Here is a 4,922-nt window from a genome sequence, read left to right as displayed (position 1 = left end):
CTGGCACATGCTCTGTGACTGCTCTGAGAGAGTTACTGCAGACATATTCTTAGCCCGCGTTGCACCGTTAGCAGCTTCATGTTAACATAAGCGAAAATTAAGCCACACGGCACAGACGTTGCAACACCATTCTCTTCCTATGGGATACGTTTCTTGGGCGCATGCGCAAACTTACAAGCGTACGTTTTCTCCTTCTACCCTGCGGGTTCCAGGAATTGATCTCAGATGGTCAAGCACCTTTACCTGCTCACTCACAGCCCCATGAAATGAGTTTTCATCTGAGCATTTTGTGGATCTGTAAGACTTCTGTTCAGAGTGGGCTTTTCACGTCCTTAGCTGCCTCAAAAGCACGGTTTTAAAAACAGCAGAACACACACGGAGCTGGGGTTGACGCCCACCTCTGTCTGGTTATATGTGCCTGGAGTTGAGGCTGGCAGGGAATTGTCTTCATGGCTGCCAGACAGAGGGCTGTCTGAACTTGGCTGGTTATGGGAGCCGACAGAGTGAACTTGAAGGAAAAGATAAACATACAACAAGTGTTCAAAGCTTCGGGTGTTATGATTGCTAATTGAGAAAGGCTCTAAATGATACCTGCTGGGGCAAAGGAATTTCTCTCCAGGGGATTAGTGACTCAGAGTCATCCTGGGACTGTGCTTCTTCTGTGCTCACCCCCCAAAGAAAACAGGGGAAGAAAGAAAGAGAGAAAGACAGAGAGAGAGAGAGAGAGAGAGAGAGAGAGAGAGAGAGAGAGAGAGAGAGAAAGGAAGGGAGAGAGGAAGGAAGGAAGGAAAGAAGGAAGGAAGGAAGGAAAGAAGGAAGGAAGGAGGGAAGAAAGAAGGAAAGAAAGAAGGAAAGAAAGAAAGAAAAGAGATTCCAGCACTCCAGGCAGTTAGGGGCTGATGCACTTCCAAGGAAACAGGACAGTGAAATCACCTTTGGCCTGAGCCTCTTGGTACAAGCATGCAGACATGCACCACACTCAGATACACTCACATGCACATGCACACACACTCTCGGACCTTTATCTATGACCACAATGCACACACTTTTCCCACACTTGCTCTCTGGCACATTTGTGTGCAAAATCATATCAGCTCACCGGCAACCTTACATCCACATGCAAACATGCTGCCTTACACACACACACACACACACACACACACACACACACACGCTACTGTTCATGTTCTCTCGCATGCACACACATGCACTACACACCCTGCACCGGTTTACTCTGGCAGAACAGCCACAGCTGCACTGACCTGCCCATCCCTTTCAGGTCTAGTGTGTGTTCAGGCCCGGGCCCATCCTGCCTGCTATGCTGTCTCTTCCCTGTGCTGAGCCTGGTCACACTGTCCCTCACTTTACATGGGTGTGTGACCAGAGGATGCTGCAAACAGACATGGCTGTGTTGAATAACATCTGTTGAGGGAAAGGCCACAGTTCTTGAGCTGGAGCCAGCACATACCTCAGTTCCCCTCTGCCTCCCCCTCCCCCCACACCTCTCTCATGGCAGCTTAGCTTGGTGAGAATGGCTTTGAGAAATTATTCTGAGACCTTGTGTATTTAAGTGTCTGAGTCCGATTCACTTTCCTGCAAACATCACGGGCGTTGTGGAGGGTGTCAAATCCCAGGCTGCCAGGGACGAGCCAGCCCCACCAGTTATTATCAGCAATCTGGCTGATATGCTGTAAAAGGTCTCTCCCACTCACTCTCAGCTCACACTGGCAAACTCTCCTGCCAAATGAGTCAGCATTGTGTCACTAGTGCTACAATTTGTTTTAAAGGTGCCAACCTAGTACACCGATCACCACCACAGGCAAAGCTCCTTCAATGCTGCCTCTAATGACTGAACTTTCAGAGGAAACATCAAAGGAACCTTTGCTTTTCAACAGAGGAAGTTCAAGAATGAGTTTATATGTCATGCTTCCCTCCACCCCCCAGTCACAGTTTGGGATCAATCCCAGAGTCTTAGACATGTTGGACAAGTACTCTCCCATTGAAGGCCTGGAAGTAAGAGCCCATTTCTTTGTGATCTGCTCCCTACTCCCTGGAGATGTTTAATGTGCTGATAAGATGTCTGTGTTGTTTGACTGTGGCAGTGCTGAGAATCAGTATTAAGGTTTCATGGTGTGCTGGGCCCTTCCACTGAGCTATCTTCTAGTTCTAACCACATTTTACTTCAGTGCATGTACGTGCAGCTGTGTGAGCTTATATGCACCATCTGTATGCAGGTGCCCACAGAGGCTGGAAGAACTGGAGCTGCAGTGTGGGTGCTGGAAACCGAGTCCAGGTCCTTTGCAGGCCCAGCCAGTGCTCCTAACTGCTGAGCCAACTCTCCAGACCTCTTAATCATCCCTTTTAATAATGAAAGAAAAAAAAAGTCAAGTATCACAGTTCCTTAGTTCCCAGGAGCCAAAAACAACAGAGAGGAACTCTACAAATTCTAAAGGTAAGATATCTCTTTTTCTCACTTTGCCCAGTGTGATTCCACTAAGCATCTTCTCCATTGTAAGAATGGCCGTTAAGTCCTATTTCTCCAGCATCCCATGGCTCCCTTGCACTCTTTTTTTAAAATTTATTTATTTTATGTATGTGAGTACACTGTTGCTATCTTCAGACAAAGAAGGTGTCAGACCCCACTGTAGATGGTTGTGAGCCACCATGTGGTTGCTGGGAATTGAACTCAGGACCTCTGGAAGAGCAGTTGGTGCTCTTAACCAGTGAGCCATCTCTCCAGCCTCTCCCCCTTGCACTCTTGTCTCTCACAGACTTTTCCTTCTTACAAAGCTGACCAGAGGGCGTGGCACAATTAGCATTCAAACCTCATCCCCCATCTCTCTTTTACCAGATGGCAAACCTCAGGAGGGCATAGGCCTCCTGGGCTGTGGACAGGTGAATAGTCCATGTTCGGCATGCTGTGTGGTCTGGAGTGGTGCTTCCTCACGCTCACTGGATGGAGAACAAGCTACAGAGTCTTGTACAGAGCCCAGTAGCAGGCAGAGCATGTGCCTCTTCACTCTACAGGCTGGCTGTCCTTGCAGATGCTGCTTTCTCAGCATCAAACACCTTTGTGTTCTCAGCTACAGAGGCGACAATTGTCATGGCAGGCACAATGAGACAATTGCTTGGTCGCATACCTAAAGAAGAGTACTTTCTTGACACTCAAGCCTTAGGTTTAGCTGTCACCCAGTATGCTGTTTCCTGTCCTTCTAAGGTCATACTTGTTTACCCTCCTGTCTTGGGGTAACAACCTCAAAATATAATTCCTTAGAATAATGGTTCTTTGCCTTTTGAGCCTATAGTCCAGACAGAGATTGGAGTGAGGGATGAAGACAAGATTATTTATGTTTGACAGGATAGCTTGGGTGACTGGAGCCAGATTCGTCCAGCCTGGGATGAATAGCACCAAGACAGCACCAGTCCATGGGAACCCATGTATTCAAAACAAAATCATGGTGTCCCACCCCACCCTCTCAGCCCTGTCTCAGCAGATGGCCTTACATCTATGCAGGGCCAACCCTCTCCCTCAGCTGGGCCAGGTAACTTTCTCCCTCCACCATTCTCAGCTACCTCCCCCACACTGGCCTTTCTCCTTTCACAGGCTGCTGGCCCCATCTGAGCTACCACCAAGCCCTCCCACATGTCTACACAACAGCCCCACAACCTGTCTCCTGCATCAACTTCACTTAGTAAAATGAGCTTCCAAGTCTCATTTATGATAATGGATGTCCATCCCCCACGTGTTAAAGTCAACATTACTCAGCTCGGTTCACAGAGCTTTTGTGAGCAGAGTTTTAACATAGCAACAGAAACCTGACTAGGACAGGGTGTCACAGAGTGCATGTCACCACAGTGACAAGGATGCAGTCAAAGTTTAACAGGTACAATGAGTCTTGAATACAATACAATAAAGACACAGGCATTTAAAAAAAATACCAAAATATATTTTACAGGGATTTGTTTAGGGCTGGATTGTAGCTCAGCAATGCACACTTACCCAGGATAGAGTCCCAGATTATACAAGGGCAGTAACAAAATCCCCAAGACTGTCCCCGCTGTCCCCAAGTCTTTTTTTTTTTTTTTGTTTTTGTTTTTGTTTTTCCGAAACAGGGTTTCTCTGTATAGCCTTGGCTGTCCTGGAATTCACTCTGTAGACCAGGCTGGCCTCGAACTCAGAAATCCGCCTGCCTCTGCCTCCCAAGTGCTGGGATTAAAGGCATGCGCCACCACCGCCCGGCTTGTCCCCAAGTCTTACCCAGCTCCTTCGTGGTAGTGAGAGCATGGTCTTTTCGAATTGCTTTCCCTGGTTCTGTACTCGTCCCCATCTCCACCGCCAATTCTCATTTTTGAGGCTCAGGTTAAAATTTCAGTTCCTACAGCAAACCTTCATTTCCCCCAAGACCATTCGAGGGGCCCTGACAAGAGCTCCCAGGCCAGAACTGTCAGACTTCACTGACGTTGCATATGGGACCAACTATCATCTTGATCACCAACACAACCAGTGTACTCAAGTCCCGAGCATCACATAGAGTGTACACATAGGGTGTCATATGCACCAGACGTGACACTGACACTGATCAGCTGTGGAGAGAGCAACCTGCATAAGCTACTTAGTGGGTGCGTCTCCCAGAATTATACAGTGCCCAACGGAGACATACATAGCAGCCCAGCAAATGATTTATATGTGTAACTAAACAAATTTTGTTATCTTGGATGTTATCTGTTAATAATGAAATGGATGCTTGGCAAAAGGAAAATACGATTTAGCAATGGCTTTGGAAAGGTCAAAGAATGAAATATTTGGAGAGAGAGAGAGAGAGGGAGAGAGAATTTTAGATTTATGTTAGAGTCACTGGGAGGGGGCTGTGAGAACACACTGTTCTTGGGTCCAGAGGTGGCTTTAAGCTGTTTTTTTTTTT

This window comes from Arvicanthis niloticus, chromosome 13 (genome assembly GCF_011762505.2).
Source record: "Arvicanthis niloticus isolate mArvNil1 chromosome 13, mArvNil1.pat.X, whole genome shotgun sequence".
NCBI lineage: Eukaryota > Metazoa > Chordata > Mammalia > Rodentia > Muridae > Arvicanthis > Arvicanthis niloticus.
The sequence above is the reverse complement of the archived record's forward strand: the minus strand, read 5'-3'. Positions refer to the sequence as shown.